Here is a 19,708-nt window from a genome sequence, read left to right as displayed (position 1 = left end):
ATTCCATACTTCATGGGCTTGTAGGATGTTGTGCATACTACAATGTTTTGTAGGCTGGATGGCTGATAGTGGAAGATTTGGACTGTGAAACCCTATCCATCCCACAAATATTTACTGAGCACCCATGATGTACCAGGCACTGTTCTTGATGCTGAGGAACACAGCAGTGACTATGAGAGGCAAAAACATATGAAAATCCCTTCCTTCATGGAGCTCATATTTGTGAAGGGAGACAGACAATGAACAAAATGAATAAAATGTATAAAATGTTGGAAGAAAACGTAAGGATCAAAGGGAACTAAGAAGTTGCTAGAGGGAGTGTATGTTTCAATTACAAGTAGGGAGGTCAAAGGCCTGCAGGAGGTAAGAAGACTCTCCTGAAGGGGGATATTATGCAGTGGAAGGCCAAGGCCAGGGAGAGGTGAGCTCCCTACCAGGCCTATAAGTAGAAGCCACAGTGAGGGGTTAGAGACCTAAGTGAGCACCCTGGAGATTTCCACCATTTGGCTATTATGAATAATGCTGCTATAAACAAGTTAATAAGTTTAAACAATTTGATGAATTAAAATTTATCTATTTGAATTGTTTTTCTTATGTTTTGGTGTCATATATGAGAATCCATTACCAAATACAAGGTTATTATTAGGGGATGTCAGGAAGAGAACATAACCACCAATTGACTGGTGAGCTGGACCAGGGCAATCAGAGGTTCCTCACCCACTCCTCTGTCCTTGGAATGTAGATACTGTTTGCCTTTCCTGCTCTTAGAAGCTGTCCCAAAGATATAGCCTTGAGATAGTAATGTGGTATTGAGACCATCCTGAATGGCATCAGATCCCCAAATATATGAAGCAAAAACTGACAAAATTAAAGGGAGTAATAAATGATTTTACAATAATTTTTGGAGATTCTAATATCCCACTTTCAATAATAGAATAACCAGACAAAAGATCAATAAGAAGATAGAGAACCTAAATGACACTGTGAACCAACTGGATTTAACAGACATATACAGAATCTTCCACCCAGCAACAGTAGAATACAAAAAAGCTATATAAGAAAGGGAAATGGGGGCACCAAACTACTTAGCTATAAAAGGAACAAAATGTACAAGTCACAATAATTAATGCAACCATTATTTATTTGGAATCAACCTATAGAGAAAGCATGGAAGATTTAATTAAGCTTATAGAACAGAATGCAAATATTATCAATCTTGACAATGCAAAATTAAAAATACAGGTGACAGGAAATAGGATGTAGAAAGGAGAGGAGAGCATTAAGGAAAAGCAGGGCCACTAATATCTCGCAGAATGGGTCAAGGAATACTATCTAGTGTTGATAAAACAAGAAATACAGGTACAAGTATATTGTCTAAAGCTACACAGAAAAGCAAGGGGGTGATTGAAGCTCTTATACACTGCCAGAGGGGTGTAAAATGGTGTGGTGTCCATTGAAAGATGGGAGCACATAGATAGGAGTATGATATACAAAGATAGCATGCATATTGCAAAGATAAAAGTGGAGGGGTTGTGTGTTAAATTGATAGATCAAGAAATAGCAGCTTATGCATATCATTAGGAATAAATGAGGAAACTAATTATCAGGAGAAACAAAAGAGGAGAGGGTCTGACATGGGACAGATGGAGCAAGAGACTGCTGGTTATTATAATAAACACTTCTGCTCCTTGATTTTTAACCGTAAAAATGTATATATTATGATTTTAAAATACTTTTTAAAAAGATTGTTTGTTTGTTTATTTATTTATTTATTTATTTATTTATTTATTTATTTATGAAAGCGTGTGCATGAGCAGGGGGTGGGGTGGGAAGGGACAGAAGGAGAGGGAGAAGTAGGCTCCGCCAACCCAGGGCTCCATCCCAGGACCCTGAGATCATAACCTGAGCCAAAGGCAGACGCTTAGCCAACTGAGCCACTCAGGTGCCCCTTAAAAGTACTTTTTAAACTCTGTAATTCTAACTATGCCATATCCTGACCTTATATCTTTCTAAGGCTCTCCAATGATACAGGTTAAATTATGAGTTCTTTACATGTCATTCAAAGCCCTTCAAAATCTGGCCCTGACCTACATTACCAGTATCGTCACTGCTCTGGGACTCTGACCACACCAATCTATTTGTAGCATCTTGGGTGCCATTTTCTTTCATGCTTACATACTTTTTCACATTTTGTTGCTTCTGCTTGGCATTCTCCCCCTCTTCATCCTCTGTCTCCTCCTTTCCTTCCTCCTCATTAACCTCATGAACCCATACTCATCTTTCCAGACTCTGCAAATGTCACCTCCCCCAGGAAACCTTCCCTACCACCCCACAGGAAGAGTTTTGCTCTCTTTCCAACAAGCTTTCTCAGCAGTTTGTAAATCTCTCTCTACTATAGCACCTACCACATGGAATTTAACCTGATGTGTCTGCTTTTCCTACTAGATTGTGGGCTCATTGACAATAATGAGTAACTTTTATTTATGTTTGTGTTCCCAGGGCTTAGCCCATGCCTTATTGACTCAAAAACTAGGGGAAGAAATAAAGTCTCAGAAAGCTAATACTGGTGATTGTATTACAGTATCACCATAACATGAAGAAAGAAACACTGATAGCCTGGTGGTTCCTCAAAATGTTAAACAGTTACCATAAGATCCAGCACACCCACTTCTAGGTATAATAATCAAGAAAAAATAATAATCAAGAAAAAATAAAATATGTGTCCACATAAAAACTGATGAGTAGGATTATTCATTATAGCAAAAAATGGAAATAAGTCAAAAGCCTATCAACTAAAGAATGTATAAACAAAATGTGGTATATCCATACAACAAAATGTTGTTTGTTGGAACAAGGAATTCATAAGGAATGAATTACTGATACATACTACAACGTGGATGAACCTTGAAATCAAGGCAGACGCAAAAGACTTCATTTTTATAAAATTTTCAGAATAGGCAGGAGTATAGAGACAAAAAGTTAAGTAATGGTTAGTTAGGATTCGAGATGGGGTAGGGGCAAATAGGAGTGACTGCTAATGAGTCCAAAGTTTCTTTTTGGAGTTATGAAATGTTCCAAAATAAGATAGTGATGATTATCACACAACTTTGGGAATATGCTAATAAATTCTACCATACACTTCAAAGAAGTGAACTTTATGGTAGCCAAATTTATCTCAATAAATCTGTTTTTTTTTTTTAAAGAGAAATCTAGAAAAAAGAATCCTGGGAAAAATACACCAAAAGGTTAAATGGTTATTACCTTTGAGTCATGGGAAATTTGTGAGGGTGATTGCTATTCTTTTCTTTTCTTCTTCACAGTGTCTTTCATTTATTTTATGATGAACACATAAAATTAAAAACACACTTCATGTTTGAAAATATCAAGGAGGGGGGAAAGAAAAGAATTAATATGTTCTGAGTACCTACTCTGTATTAGGTAGGACAATCTCCAGAGCATTCCTGTCAGATTACTACTTTTATTATGAGTTCACCAGTGTGACAGGGAAAAATGAAGCATAAAGATTAATCGATTAGGGGCCTTTTGGTTTGTTGAATTGGTACTAAATAAAGGAAAATTGAAAGAGGCTTTGACAGACTGGAGCGATTAACAGTAAAAGGAGTAGAATGTGGCCAGAGGAAGCAAGGAAAGGCTCTGGAGAAAGATCAGAGGACAGAGAAAGAAAGAAGTGGCAAGGGCTGGATGCAGGGGAAATGAGCCTCATGTGTAGAACTGGAATCTGGGTGCCCGGATTTTTTTTTTTTAATTTTTATTTATTTATGATAGTCACACACAGAGAGAGAGAGAGAGAGAGAGAGGCAGAGACACAGGCAGAGGGAGAAGCAGGCTCCATGCACCGGGAGCCCGATGTGGGACTCGATCCCGGGTCTCCAGGATCGCGCCCTGGGCCAAAGGCAGGCGCCAAACCGCTGCGCCACCCAGGGATCCCCCGGATTTTTTTTTTTAAATCATTCTGATCTTAGCTCAGACATGGTCTCTTCAAAGACTCCTGATTACCTACCTCTACAGGAACCCCACCCACTTCTATGTCCATCTCTTTCCATACCAGTATCCTGCATTATCCTCTCTATAGTATTGGTTACTATCTGAAAGGGTCCTGTCTCCTTTCACTGCAATGTGAGTGCCATTCCAAAGCCAGGGTCTCCTCTGGCTTGTTCACTGCTTTACTGCAGGGCTGAGAAACAGGTATGTTACCAAAGTGGTATTCAGAAAATAAGAACTGCTGTTGCTGTTGTTATTCATTGACTCCTCTCTCTTCATTTACCTCCACTTTTTCAAGGGCTATTCATCCTTCAAAGCCTCACTCAAGACCCAACAACTCCTAGAACTCATACCTCTCGAATGGAAGTGGCCTGCTGATCTTGACACACGAGCCCTCAACTACTCTTACACCTGTATCATAAGCTCTCTGATGAGGGTCCATTCCCTGTACAACATAGCAACAAATTTTACTGAGCTTGTGTATGTGTGTGTGTGTGTGTGTGTGCATGCCAGAAAGCAAGGACATAAGAAAAATGGTAATTTTGGACTGCGATAAACATTATGAAAAAATAAAACAGGGGATCCCTGGATGGCTCAGGGGTTTGGCGCCTGCCTTCGGCCCAGGGCGTGATCCTGGGGACCTGGGATCGAGTCCCACATCGGGCTCCCTGCATGGAGCCTGCCTCTCTCTCTGCCTCTCTCTTTCTGTGTCTCTCGTGAATAAATAAGTAAAATTCGCCCTAGAGATAGAAACAAGGGAGCAGGAGCCTGGGGCTTCTCTGGGAGTCTCTGAGCCAGTCTGTTGTAAGAATCATACGCCCTCGTGTGTTCACCTCATGTAAATTCAGACTGAGATGACAAACTTTTTTGTTGTTGTTTATTGAAGTTTGATTTGCCAACATATAGTAAAACACCCAGTGCTCATCCCGTCAAGTGCCCTCCTCAGTGCCCATCATCTAGTCTCCCCAACCCCCCGCCCGCCTCCCCTTCCATTACCCCTTGTTTGTTTTCCAGAATTAGGAGTCTCTCATGTTTTGTCACCCTCTCTAATTTTTCCCACTCATTTTCCCTCCTTTCCCCCTATAATCCCTTTCACTATTTCTTATATTCCCCGTATGAGTGAAACCATATAATGATTGTCCTTCTCTGATCGACTTACTTCACTCAGCATATTACCCTCCAGCTCCATCCACGTCGATGCAAATGGTGGGTATTCGTTGTTTCTAATGGCTGAGTAATATTCCATTGTATGCATAAACCACATCTTCTTTATCCATCGATCTTTCGATGGACATCAAGGCTCCTTCCACAGTTAGGCTACTGTGGACATTGCTGCTATAAACATCGGGGTGCAGGTGTCCCGGCGTTTCATTGCATCTGAATCTTTGGGGTAAATCCCCAACAGTGCAATTGCTGGGTCATAGGGCAGATCTATTTTTAACTCTTTGAAGAACCTCCACACAGTTCTCCAGAGTGGCTGCACCAGTTCACATTCCCACCAACAGTGTAAGAGGGTTCCCTTTTCTCCACATCCTCTCCAACATTTGTGGTTTCCTGCCTTGTTAATTTTCCCCATTCTCACAGGTGTGAGGTGGTATCTCATTGCAGTTTTGATTTGTATTTCCCTGATGGCAAGTGATCTCCCGGCAGTCTTACATTCTCCAGGGTCTAGCTAAGCGTCCTAGCCTTTTTCTACCTGTTTGTACCATTGCCTTCCTGGCATTTGAATCAGCCTAGGTCTTGGGGACTCCATCTGGTCTCACTTCAAATGTAACACCTTCTGGTCATTTCTCCCTCTTTCTCTCTCTCTCAAAGCTGTACATATAATAATAATAATAGTAATAATAATAATAGCCACTATTTGCTAAGCCTGTAGTATGTGCCAAGATATTTATATATATGAACTCATTTGATTTGCACAGCTTGCTGATAGGTGTTATTTTCTTGGCACATAGTGGGTATTTAATGAATGAATAAATGGTTACTCCCCAGTTTATCACTGGCTCAACAGAAGCAGCAGAAACAGAAAGGAAACCCAAGACTATTCGACCTCAGAGCCCAGGCTCCCAAAAATCATGAGGATGCTTCTAAAACCACTGCCAGTGCATTGAATGCCAATCCCCAGGCCTGTCTGAGGGGGGAGCTAAGGGCTGTTAGGGATACTGGATATGAAGTCAGGCAGCTAGTAAGCAGGCACACAATTTCCTGGCTATGTGATGTGTTCAAGTTGCTTAACTTCCTCTTACCACAGCTCCCTCATTGGCAAATGGGGGTGATAATAGTAACAGCTCAGAGGGTTGGGCCACTTTAATAAAATAATGTATATAAAGTGCTTAGCATGGAGCTTGATACATGGTTATCACTCAAATGTTTGTGGTGGTGATGATGGCGCCTGAGACAAACACAACATGGCAGTCCCTTTTTATACCTTCTCTGCACTTGGCCCTCCATTCCCTGCACCCCTTTATCTGCTGTGCTGGCCCGAATGGTAGCCTTAAAAAATATATGCCCATGCCCTAATACTATGTAAACTACAAATGTTATCTTATTTGGAAAAGAGATCTAACTCTGCAGGTATGATTAAGTTAATGAGCTTGAGAGGAGATCATCCTGGATTATCTGGGTGCATTCTAAATTCAGTGACAAGTGTTTTTATAAGAGAAAGAAAGAGGAAGGTTTGAGTATCAGTATTTAAGTATTTCTAACTTTGCATCATATTATTTAAGTTACGGGAATATCATGGGGACAGTAAACATCACTCAAGGACTTAACCCCCTCATCTGGGAAAGGGGTTAATGTGCTTTTGGTTGTAGACAGGATAATTGTATCATGCTGGTAGAATTATAACCTTGTTATTGTCTTTATTTGGAGATAAAGTGTGGTTTAAGGAGATGGGTATGGGTGCCAAGTTAGTAAGGGGTGGACTTGTGATAGATAATTTTATGTGCCAGCTCTATTGGGTCATGGGATACCTAGATATTTGGTCATTTTTCTGGGAATGTCTGTGAAGGTGTTTTTGGATGATATTAACATTTAAATTGGCAGACTGAGTAAAGCAGATTGCCTTCCATAATATGAGTGGGCCTCATCCAATCAGTTGAAGACCTGAATAGAATAAAAGGCTGATCTCCCCAGCCTTATTGATTTTGCCCCAAATAAAAGAATTTTCCTGCCTGCCAGCCTTCAACCTAGAATATCATCTCTTCCTGCCTGAAGGCCTTTGAACTGGGATATTAGCACTTCCTGGTTCTACAGCAGCTGCCAACCTCCCAAATTGAATTGGCACATCAGCTCTGCAGATTTTGGACTCACCAGTCTCCATTATTGCACAGGTGAATAAGCCAATTCTTTATATACTATTGGTTCTATTTCTTTGGGGAATCCTAATGCCAGAAGAGAATACTTTTCAACTCAATGAAGTAAATATTATTAATATTAAAACTAGACAAAGACATCATAAGAAAATTACAGACCAAACCATATCCAGTAACATATCAATAAACACGATTAAGCACTATGAATCTGTGGAATTTATCCCTGGAATAAAACGTTTATTTAATACCTTATTAATTAATTAAAACGCCATATTAATTAAGGACAAAAACTACATGATCTCAATAGACACAGAGTGCTTGATAAAATTTGTCATTCTGTCATGATAAATAAAATCCCCCAAACTCAACAAACTAGGATGAGAAGGGAACTTTTTCAACCAGATTAAGAACATTTACCAAAAAAACTCACAGCTAACATCTTGCTTAATTGTGAAAGGCTGAGTTCTTCTTCCTTAAGTTCAGGAATAAGACAAGGATGTCTGCTTTTGCCACTTCTTCTCAACATTTTACTGGAGGCTCTAACCAAGGCAATATAGCAAGAAAAATAAATAAAAGGTATCCAGGTAATGAGAGAAAAACTAAATATTTATCGCTATTTGCAGAGTACATAGTCTTATGTACAAAAAAATATAACAAATCTACTAAAAGCCTATAAAAGTAACAAATGAATTAAGCAACGTTTCAGGAAAGGAGATCAATGTACAAAAATGTGTATTTCTCTGTACTGGCAACAAACAATCTGAAATAAAATTAAGAAAACAATCACATGTATGATAACTTCAAAAGAATAATACAGGAATAAAGTTAACAGAAGTAGTGCAAGACTTGTAATCTGAAAACTAGAAGTTAAAGATATAATTATGTGGAAAGTTATATTCTGTGTTCAGGAATTGGAAAAGTTGATATTTTAAATTCAATTCTTAAGCTAATCTATAGTTTCAATGTAATTCCCATGAAAATCCCAGGTGGCTTTGTTTTGCAGATTTGACAGGCAGATCATGAAATTCATATGGAATGCAAGGCACCTTGGGTAGGCAAAACAATCTTGAAAGAGAAAAACAAAGTTAGAGGATTCACACTTTCCAATTTCAAAACTCACTCCAAAGCTATAGTAATAAAGACAGTATAATATGGGCATAAGAATAGACATGTAGATCAATGGAATGACAGAACTCCCAAATAAATATTCCAACATATGATTAATTGAATTTCAGCAAGGGTGTCAGGACAATTCAATGAGGACAGAAAAGTCTTTTCAACAAAAGTGCTAGGATACCTGAATATCCACTTGAAAAAAGAAAGAAAGAAAGAAAGAAAGAGAAAGAAAGAAAGAAAGAAAGAAAGAAAGAAAGAAAGAAAGAAAGAAAAGAAAAGAAAGAAAATTAGGTTGGATTCCTACCACATATCAGACACCAAAATGAACTCAAAATGGATCAAAGGTCTAAATGTAAGAGCTAAAACTATAAAACCCTTAGAAGTAACTTAGGAGTAAACCTTTGAGACCTTGGGTTATACAGTGGTTTCTTGACGTGACGTCAAAAACATAAGCAACAAAAGAAAACAATGTGCTTTAAGGACAATATCAAGAAAGTGAAATGACAACCCACAGAATGGGAGAAAATATTTGCAAATCATATACCTGATAAGGGACTTGTCTCCATAATATATAAAGTATATTTAGAACTCAACATTAAAAAGACAGATAACCCCCCCCAAAAAAAAGGACAGATAACCCAAGTAAAAATGAGTAAAGTATCTGAATAGACATTTCTCCAGATAAGATGTACAAATTTCCAATAAGCACATGAAAAGGTTGAGATGCCACTTCACACACTAACTTAACTATAATCAAAAAGAAAGGAAATAGGGATCCCTGGGTGGCGCAGCGGTTTGGCGCCTGCCTTTGACACAGGGCGCGATCCTGGAGACCCGGGATCGAATCCCACGTCGGGCTCCCGCTGCATGGAGCCTGCTTCTCCTCTGCCTGCGTCTCTGCCTCTCTCTCTCTCTCTCTCTGTGTGTGTGTGACTATCATAAATAAATAAATAAATAAATAAATAAATAAATAAATAAATAAATAAATAGAAAGGAAATAAATGTTGGGGAGGATGTGGAGAAATTGAAACCCTGTACATTGCTGGTAATAATGTAACATGGTACAGCCGCTTTGGAAAACAAGTTCCTTAAAAAGTCACAGATAGGGACGCCTGGGTGGCTCAGTGGTTGAACATCTGCCTTCGGCCCAGGGTGTGATCCTGGGGTCTCAGGATCGAGTCCCACATCGGGCTCCTGCATGGAGCCTGCTTCTCCCTCTGCTTGTGTCTCTGCCTCTTTCTCTGTCTCTCATGAATAAATAAATAAAAAATCTTTTAAAAAATATTTTTTTAAAAAAGTCACATAGAATTACCACATGACCCAGGAATTCCACTCCCAGGTATATGAGACCAAGAAAAATGTAAATATATATGTCCACACAAAAGCCTGTGCATGTATGTTCATAGCAGCATTATTCAAAATATCTAAAATGTAGAAACAACCCAAATGTCCATCAACTGATGAATGCCTAAACATTGTGTGATATATCCATGCAATGAAATATTATGTGGCAATAAAAACAGAGAAGCTACTGACATGTACTACAATATGGACAAACTTCAAAAACATTATGCCAGGGTGCCTAGGTGTCATCTACCTTTGGCTCAGGTCATGGTCCTGGGGTCCTGGGATTGAGCCCCTCATCGGGCTCCCTGCTCAGCGAGGAGTCTGTTCCTCTCTATCCCTCCGCCCCTCCGCCCACTTGTGCTCTCTCTCTCTCTCTCAAATAAATAAGATCTTTAAAAACAAAAACAAAAAAACCCCATTATGCTAACGTGAAAGGAGCCAGTTACAAAAGATGGCATATTTTATTATTCCATTTATATGAAATGTTTAGAGTGGGCAAATCCACTAAGATAAAACGTAGATTAGTAGTAGTTAGGAGCTGAGAGGAGAAAGGTATGTGGAATGGGGAGTGGGTGTTAATGTATATGGAATTTTAGGGCATGATGAAATACTCTGAAATTAGATAATAATGATGTTTGCACAACTATACAAATATACTAAAGCCTACTGATTTGTACATTCTAAAGGGGTGAATTTTATGGTATGTAAATTATATCTCAATAAAGCTGTTATAAGGAATAATCTTAAAGGCAAAAACATAATAAAAATAATTTGGGCTCCAAGTCCAAGAGAATTTGAAGAAATAATTAATATTCTTAATACTTATTCTTTTTTTTTAAACATTACACCAAGCATTGCTTTAAATCCTTATCAAGCTACTATTTTTGGAACAAAGTAGGAAATATTCCATTTCTTTTTTTAAAGATTTATTTATTTATTCATGAGAGAGTGAAAGAGAGAGAGAGAGAGGCAGAGACACAGGCAGAGGGAGAAGCAGGCCCCACACAGGGAGCCCGCCGCGGGACTCGATCCCGGGACTCCAGGACCGCGCCCTGGGCCAAAGGCAGGCGCTACTGCCCTTACAAGTTAATTTAAGAAAAAAAAACCCAAAAGGCAAAAGAGAGGAATATGTAAAGCTGAGAAGAAATACAAATTGGCTAATAAATATTTGAAGAAGGCAAAAAGACCATTAGTAAGGGCTAACACATCCATGGTGCATGCTGTATACATGGTTCACATATATTACCCATTTAACTCTCACAATAGCTCTATGAAGTAGGCTCCCACCCCTTACAGTGAATGTCACCAGGCTACCCAATACTGTTTGACATCCTTGCCCCGCCCATGGTGATCTACTGACTTATGTGCAGTGATTTGCGCTCCCACGATCTCCAACAAGCACCACTGACCCCAGGGATCTGATTTTATCCCTGGGATCATTTAGGGTGTCAGGATAGCTTGCTGGACTGCACGCCTTCAGGCAAGGCTCTTGGAGTCATTATTTCTGGAGGTACACATTTTACTAAGGGCTAGGTGGCAGTGTGTGAGCCCGACTTCCCTAATGAGCTCCAGGAGTGCAAATATTCTGTGTGGCAGGGTATGTGCACATCCATCAGTCTTAGCAATCAGCGAGGCTGGGAGTGAGGATGTTTGCTGCTGATGGAAGGTGGGTTGCCCGGTGAGGGCACATATGCTCCTAGAGGAAGATCACTATGCTTCTGCCCGGCAGTAGCCCTGGGAGGCCCTGCTAGCAGGGCTGAGTTTTCTTGTGGGAAATAGTTCTGTTTTGCACCCGTGTGAGAAAAAACAGGTTTCAGAGTCAGAGGCATGTGCTCTATTGCCTGGCTTTGGTCATTTCAGACTGGACATTTTTATCTTTTTTAGAGATTTAATTAATAATTAATTTCTGTATTTATTTATTTGAGGGTGAGACAGAGCACAAGTGGGGGGAGAGGCAGAAGGAGAAGGAGATGGAAAAGCAGGCTCCCCACTGGAACAAAAGCCAGACACAGGGCTCGATCCCAGGACTCTGAAATGACCTGAGCCAAAGTCAGACACAACCAACTGAGCCACCTTGGTGCCCATATTGGACATTTTTATTTTTATTTATTTTAAAAGATGTTATTCATTTATTCATGAGAGAGAGAAAGAGAGAGAGAGAGAGGCAGAGACAGGCAGAGGGAGAAGCAGGCTCCATGCAGGAAGCCCGATGTGGGACTCGATCTGGGTCCCCAGGATCACGCCCTAGGCTGAAGGCAGGCGCCAAACTGCTGAGCCACCCAGGAATCCCCATTGGACATTTTTAAAATGTCATCCACTTAGGCAAGAAAAAAAGAAAGAAAGAAAGAAAGAAAGAAAGAAAGAAAGAAAGAAAGAAAGAAAAGAAAAGAAAAGAAAAGAAAAAAGAAAAGAAAAGAAATCCCTTAATAAACTGTGGAAAGTCCAACCTGAAACCTGAAAGCTCTGCTCCTTGCAGAATGTGCTTGGGAAACTAAGACTCCTGCTTGCCAGGGTTGCCCACTCTCAGCCAGGGCCTTGTTGGAACCCTAGTGGTGGAGGCAGGCAAGGGAAGAGAAGCTTGAACCACCTCAGACACCCACAATGGGCTCTTTTCCTTGTCAGCCCCAGCAGGTACTCTTTGCATGAAGGACTGCTAGGAAAATGGAGTGACTTAAGGAGTTTCATGCAAACAGTTTACTTCAGGAAGGAGGGAGGGCAGGAGTGAGATGACTCGGTTTCTTCTTAGGTCACCGGGCTGGAGAAAGGCAAAATAGCTCAGGGAAATCATGGAAAAGAGGAAAGTTCAGATCAGTGGGTGCTCTACTCAGTGGTGCTTGGTGGCCTAAGACTGTTAGCTAACTGGGCACAGCATGCAGAGAAGGGAAGTAACTCATATATCTCTCTCATCTCTTTAATTCTCAGATTCCAGCTCCCATCAGACTCAGAGAAGGCCCAGCAGTGTTTGTGTACTGAACTGACCCATGCTGGTTCTTGGGATGAGTCTGAGTATTCTACTGCTAGCAATGCCTGATGGACTCTTCCTCTGCGGCAATGGGTTCTTGACTTTTTTAAGCAGTCACTGTTCATAGAAGTGTCCTTTTTGGCCCCAGTCTCCTTGTGTGATGGGACCTGGGAGACTTGCATCTGGGCTTGGCAATCTGCTCTGTCAAATGAGCAAACTAGAGAACAATTGGAAGGATGCAGAGCCAGTTCCTCCATGCTCTGTGGAACATACCATCTTTGCTGTGGCTCACACTATGCCTTGTTGTCAGGAACTGAGTTGTAGTCATCCCCATGTCCCTTCCAAGGGTAAAGGTAGTGTATGGTATGTAGGAGATGGAGATATCAATATCTTGGTGCCAGAGAAACCGGCATCATGCCTTGGAGTCTGCCACTTACTATATGTGAGGTGTTGCTTAGGTCAATTGACTTCTGATAACATTAGTCGCCTGGTCTGTACATAAAATGACTTTTATATGAGAAAATGGGTACAAAGTACATGGAATTTAGTAGATGGCAGCTGTCACCAACATCATCATCATCATCATCACCATTAACGTTTATTGCACACCTCCTACATGCCCATCCTCGTGCTTGACCTTGATGCAGAGGGTAAAGAATAAGCAGTTAGTGATTTCTGCCCCAGGTTAGTATTTAGTGGGAGAGTTGGGATGTACACAAATAATGAAAATTCAAGTGCCAGTCACAGGCAGTACAGTCATGATATAGAGCTCAAAGGAAGGAAAGTTTTCTAAGACTTAACAATAAGGCTGACCAGAGGAGGTGGGTGCTAAGGTAGGCCTGGATAGATTGGATTTAGAGTACTGGGAAGGAGGATGGGGAGGAGAAGGAAGGATGTTCTTGGCTTAGCCTAGCCCAGGCCAGCACCCAAAGCTGGCAGTGTCCCCTGCTTCCCATTGGGCCCGCAGTGGCCAGATTTAGTGCTAGGTCAGCTTTGGGAATGCATATACTGGGCTGGCCACTGGGGGTCGACAGAGATTGAAAACTAGGGAAACTATCGCAGAGAGGGAGGATTTCCTTGGGGACTCTATCCCTTTCATTCAACAACCTACCTAATGCCTTATTTCCCCACCTCTGAAATCCCACCACCTCCCTCCCATGTCTTTAGAGCTTCAATCCCCTATGACACTCTTCAGAAGCGTCAGAAGCCCCCCAGCTTCCCGACTTCCCCATCCTTTCCCAGGACACCAGTCCAAGGAACAAAATTCCTCTTGAGGTTGGGGGCTGCTGTAGGGCTCTATTTTGTGTTTCAGAGAGGGTCTGTGAAAGAAAAACGAGCCAGACCCAGGAAATTTATGTTCCCCCAAGAAGCTGACTTCCTATACGGAAGCTGCTGGGTCGTTCCTTAATTGGAGTCTTATCCTAACCCTGAGTCAGGCAGCCCTCTGGGGAGGTAGAGGCATGGTGGGGGCAGGATGGAAAAAGGCTAGGTGGAGAGACCAATGGCTTAGAAGGAAACCGTGTGCTGACTGGTAGATACACTGTGCCCAGGAGGAAGCACTGGGACCCTCCTGACTGGACCGAAGGTAGGATGGAAGGTCTCTAAAGCAAGCAGGACTAAGTTGTGAGTAGGGAGGGGAGATGTCAGAGATCCTGGCTGGGTTGGCTAAGGGGCAGCTGGGGGCCGACAGGCCTGTGTGCCATGTATCTGTCAATGACTATGTGTCCTCAGGATGTTCCCAGGGGCTCATGACCTCTCTGCCAGTTGACCTGGGTTTATCAGTCAAGGAAGCCCAGGACTTGACCTTTTAACCTTCATGAGAAGTTACCTCATAGGCTGCTGAGAGGTCAGATCTAGTGGGACTGGAGAGATAAGGAAGCAGCTACCCTTCCCTGTGCTCCTTGGGTTGTCCAGAGTTTGCTCTGCTTGGAGCAGGACTGGGCAAAGATGCTATTTCTCCAGCCAGCATCATCCATCCCAAGGCCTACTGGCTTTCTGAGATGGGGAGGTAGGATGGGGTCAAAGGCAGGTGAGGACAGCTACTGCTTCCCTTCCCCCAAATTCCTGAGACTTTGACAGTTGACAAATGGCCCAGCCTTGCTTTGCATACTCTCCAGGTAACAGGAGTGTGGTGGGATTTCCTTCCCTCCCTAGACTGCCCCCTGCTGGACCAGAGAACACAAGACAGGAGGGAGGCTAGAGGAAGCTGAGTCCAGATCAGTGCCACACAGGAGGGCAAGGATGTCAAAAGTGAGGCTTCTAAGGAACCCAAGGTATCAGCTGCAGTTCAGATTCATGCTCTGTCTCTCAGATGTGCTGTTCTTTTTTTTTTTTTAATTTTTATTTATTTATGATAGTCACAGAGAGAGAGAGAGAGGTAGAGACACAGGCAGAAGGAGAAGCAGGCTCCATGCAGGCTCCATGCACCAGGAGCCTGACGTGGGATTCGATCCCGGGCCTCCAGGATCGTGCCCTGGGCCAAAGGCAGGCGCCAAATCGCTGCGCCACCCAGGGATCCCTCAGATGTGCTGTTCTAGGCTCTTCTCAGGGACAGGGGCAGGTCATTTGCCTATATAGGGCCTGAAGGTTTGCGACAGATTTCTAGAAGTCCACAGTAGGGTAAAGTGGAATAAGGAGAGGATAAAGAGAGAGGGAGGGAGGGGGCAGGGCCATCTCAAGAAGACAGCTCCTCCTATTCCCAGTATCCTGTGGATAGCGTGAGCAGGGGCCAGGCTGACACCTGGAAGATCAAGGTGATCCCAAGGCAAACACCTGTAAACCAGGTGTGAAACTGGGGCAGGGACTGGGCATTGAGAGTCTGGTCGAACCGTCGGCATTGGGGACCACCTCCTCCTTCACCGGCCACTGAAAATTTTTATGGCTGCAGTGAAACTAGACTTGCAAGGTTTGTCTACCGGGGGCTTGGTCTGACCTAGTCCTGGGATGTGGTGCATCCAGGAGAGGGCAGGAGGAAGAGCAGGAGGGCTCCAACCCCATCCTGGGTTTGCCCTGACACTAACCCAGTGAAAGAGTGATTTGGGAGAAACTAGGTATTGGTAGGGGAGGGAGGACAGCCTGGGTCCAACATAGACTCCAGCAGATCTCAGATAGGAGAGCACTGAAGGCAGAGGGCAGAACAGGAGAGAAATGGATGGTGGGAATGAACCAGCCGGGTAAGAGAGGGCATGGAAGAGGCAGACAGTTGGAGCCTGGGGCCTGTTTGTCTCATCTCCAGAGTAGGCCTATCAATGTCTATGTCAGGGATGTTGTGAGAATTAAACTAAGATAATATAGCACCAAAGGTGAGAGTACCCAGCTACAGTGCCTGGCATATAGTGGGTGTTCAAGAAATTCAGCTCCCCCTCTCCCTGTAGGGACTGGCTGTGTGTGTCTGTGAGGAGGGTACCTGCAGAGGCTGTGGGTCTTTGAGGGAACAGACAGGAGACCTAGGGCAGGCCGGGGATGACTATAGATACAACAGAGTGTTGCCAGCCTCACTGGTTGTTCCAGCTTACATTGCCCTGGGCCTCAGCAGTAGGCTTCCTTTTCCCTGACCTTTTGGTGTACAAGACTCACCCCTTGGCACACACTCCTTTCCAGAGCCCTGGGGATAGCAGTGTAGACTCCTGAGAGTCTACAGGAGTTACATCAGTTACATCACAAACTGTGTAGCTCAATTGCCTAGGCTAAAATCCTGACTTTTCTACTTCCTGGCTGTGTGGCCTTAGGTAAATCAGTTCACATCTCTTATCTCAGAGTGCAAGGTGGGCAAGGACAGGGGCCACAGAATATGAGGGCTTGTATATGTAACAGTGATATGAGAAAACGTCAGGGTTAGACTCTAGGCTCCACGGGAGCAGAAACCAGGCCTGCCACCTGGTGTTGACATGAATTGCCAAGTGTTCTTGTATGACTATGTACTTTTGTGTGAAAACACAAGAGAGGCTAAAAAAACTGTGCTTTTGCACACACAATGTGAGTGAACAGGCAAAAGCAAGAACCTGTGTGAGTAGGAATGAGAATGAGGGTGTCTCTGTGGAAGAATGAGTTTCCATAGAATGAGCACCATGATGGGCCAGGCATGGTGCTAAGCCCTTGCTGTACATTATTTCATCCACCCCTCACCACAGCTCTGTGCAGGAGGGATGATCTCCAAATTATAGATGGATTAACTGGAGCACACAGAAACAAAGTGACTTGCCCAAGGAGATATAGCTAGTAAGCGGTGAAATCTGTGGCTTTGAAGTTTATACCTCCCTGCCTCCCATGGGTGTGGGAAGCCAAGCTCAGAAGGAACTTCTCTGTAGTTCTCTGGGGGCTGCATGGTCTGGGAAGTCCCCACGTATAGATTTTGGTATGCTTGGAGCTCCTCAGAGGCAGGGTGTGATGGGGCTCTTCTTTGGGTCACCAGGGTAGGCCTGGCTCAGAGGCTAGCACCAGTACTCAGGAAACACTGGTAGACTTGAACCTTGAAGAGTATGTGTGTGTGTGTGTGTGTATGTGTGTATGTGCTTGGTGATACTGATCTGGGAGGCTTGGATAAAAGAGGACCCACGTGACCCACAGATCCCAAATTCTTCTCTGGCTCCCGTGGAGAGTCATTTTTCCCTACCACAGGGGCCTGCATTGTTACACCTGAGGCCCAGCTGGGGTGGGACAGGAGGTGGGGACCTGGAGTCACTGGCCCTGGCTGTGGCAGAGTAGGCCCAGTCCTGCTATTGAGGCCCCTATAATTTGAATGGACAGATTGAGGCAGAAAGGTTGTGCTGTGATCAGGGGTGACCAGCAAGTAGAGCAGGCCTAGACACAAAGAGTCTTCTCCTCTTTCCTCTGCTGCCCTCCTCACCCAGAGCTAGGTGTGCAAACACACACTCAGGAGTTGCTGGGACCATAGCCTCATCTCCCCCATCCCCTACTTGGTCCTGAGCTTGCCTCCCAAGGGGAACTGAGGCACGCTGGTGGCAGAATCTGAGGCTGGTTCTGGGGTCGGTGGGGTGCTTTTAGGTGGGAATTTGGAGATGTCACCAGGAACACAGATGAACTTTCCAGGCCTAGAAACCTGTGGACAGAGTAGAGTCCTGGCCATCCTGAAGGCTGCTGCCTTCCAAGCATGAACTAGCTTCTAATCAATTATGCAAGCAAGTAAATGAGAAGGAGCTGAACATGTGGCAAGTCAGTATGGTACAGGTGTTGGAACTGGTATAGGCTTTGGAGACAGATAAGCCTGGGGGAGGGGAACACCCTGCTTCTGCCACTGATTAGCTCAATGACCTCAGTGGAGCTCCTTCTCCTCCTAGAGCCTTATCCTCCCTCTTATGTGAAATGGGGGGAGTGGGACTTATCTCAAGGTACTATGTGAGGAAACTCATCTAACTTGGTTCTCAGTACAGAGTAGGCTCTCGGTAAGCAGCAGGCTTTTTTCCATACTCAGGTGCCATGTACACACTTCAAGGAATCCTAGTTTCCAAGCTGTATTATTGATGTGCCCTTTTACCTTGTTCTCATCTCTCTGTTCACACCCCGATAAGGGGTCCAGCTGTCACCCGAGAGACCCGTCATAGTTCCTCCTGGTCCCTAGCCACCCAGATCCCTTTCACCCTGTAGACTTGTCCCTAAAAGTAGGAAGGGTCTAGTTCCTTATTCCCCCCTCCCCAAATACAGGAAGAGATCATTATAGGACCCAGGGAGAAACTCCTACTTGAGTGGGATAAGAACATGAAGCAGTGTAAATGGCAGAGCACTTTGGGAATGTTGCTCATCTAATTATCTCCATCAAGAAGCAGCAAGGAAACTCTATCCTTGGCAGTCCCAAAGCCAACTCCAAAGCCAGATCTTCCTCCTAGTGCTCTCCCTCCCTCCCCATACCAGAACGCGGTCTTTGCCAAGGCCACCACGTCTGTCCCACGTCTTGTGTTCAAGTCAAGCGCTGGGTTTATGTGTGCCAGGCTCCTGGGTGAGAGTTTCCAATTTCTCCAGGGCTCCCGCAGTGCTATGGAAGATCAGTAGGGGGAGACATTAGCACGTGGGTGTATGCCTGTTGGGGTCGGACCACGAGAGCGGGCCGGGCCGGGAGGGTCTGAGCTATGGGATGGAGCCAAAGTTGTAAGCAAGGAAGCGAGGAGGGGCGGGGAGAATGGGCCCGGGCTGGGAGACAAAGACCCAGATGGCAAGGCCGGGAGGGGCTGGAATCTGGCGTCCTGGGGCCAGGATGCCCGCTTCTGCTTTTTCAAAAGGCGTCTGCCTGTGCCTTTTCCTCTTTGCCCTCGAGATGTCTTTCGTTATCGAGGTGTCCTCTCATCCCCGCTGGCCTATTCTGAGGCCTTGCCTGATCCTTTAGACAGGACAAGACTCTAAATTTGCGCTCCCGGGCCTCACAAGGCTCTCCCCCAAAGCTGAGATTCCGATGGCCTGGTCCTCAGAAGCGAATAACTCACCTCCCACCCACCTCCATCCCGTACTTGACCTCTCTGAGTCTCCAGCACCTACCGCTATCCGTATGTTTAGGACTCCAGGTCCAAGTGCAAGCAGACACTGCATGGCGAGACAAGAAGGAGGATCCTCTGTGGGATGGGACGGGGAGCAAACAGGCTACTTTTGCCACAGAGGTGGGCATAGAGGAGGACTTCAGGGCTCCTGTGTAAAGAGAATGGGAGTAGTTTCCTGGGATACTTGTGACAAAGCCTGTCTGTCCCAGGTCAGTGGGCCAGAGTGTTGACTAGGCGCGCGGGAGGAGAGCAGGAGAGCAGGAGAGCAGGCCGACAGCCCTAGAAGAACGCCAACTTCCCACGGGCTGAGCGCTCTGGGAACAGGACTAAACCGGACCCACCCCTAACCGCAGGAGCCGCACTCTCAGATTGGTGCCATCTAGAGCGCGGCGTCCTTAAGAGCTCCCAGAAGCCCCGCCCCCTTCCTGTTCGGGGGCGTGGCATGGGACAAGGACCCCGAGACGGAGCTTACTATTGGCCGG

At 44.3% G+C, this 19,708-nt stretch overlaps 2 long non-coding RNA genes across 2 annotated transcripts in view; one reads left to right on the top strand and one right to left on the bottom strand.

Moving 5' to 3' along the window:
* LOC144308463 (uncharacterized) overlaps positions 1-19,708 on the top strand; it is an 852,603-nt gene that overhangs the window by 348,012 nt on the left and 484,883 nt on the right. The gene's annotated exons all lie outside the window — the stretch shown is intronic.
* LOC144309011 (uncharacterized) lies at positions 13,268-19,620 on the bottom strand. The gene is made up of 3 exons (XR_013375156.1): positions 19,228-19,620; positions 18,607-18,730; positions 13,268-13,378 (listed from the first exon to the last, which is right to left on the bottom strand). It is a non-coding gene; the product is annotated as an uncharacterized LOC144309011 (long non-coding RNA).

The sequence above is a fragment of the Canis aureus genome, chromosome X, assembly GCF_053574225.1.
Source record: "Canis aureus isolate CA01 chromosome X, VMU_Caureus_v.1.0, whole genome shotgun sequence".
Taxonomy (NCBI): Eukaryota; Metazoa; Chordata; class Mammalia; order Carnivora; family Canidae; genus Canis; species Canis aureus.
Note: the sequence above shows the minus strand (reverse complement) of the source record. Positions and strands in the feature narration are given on the sequence as shown.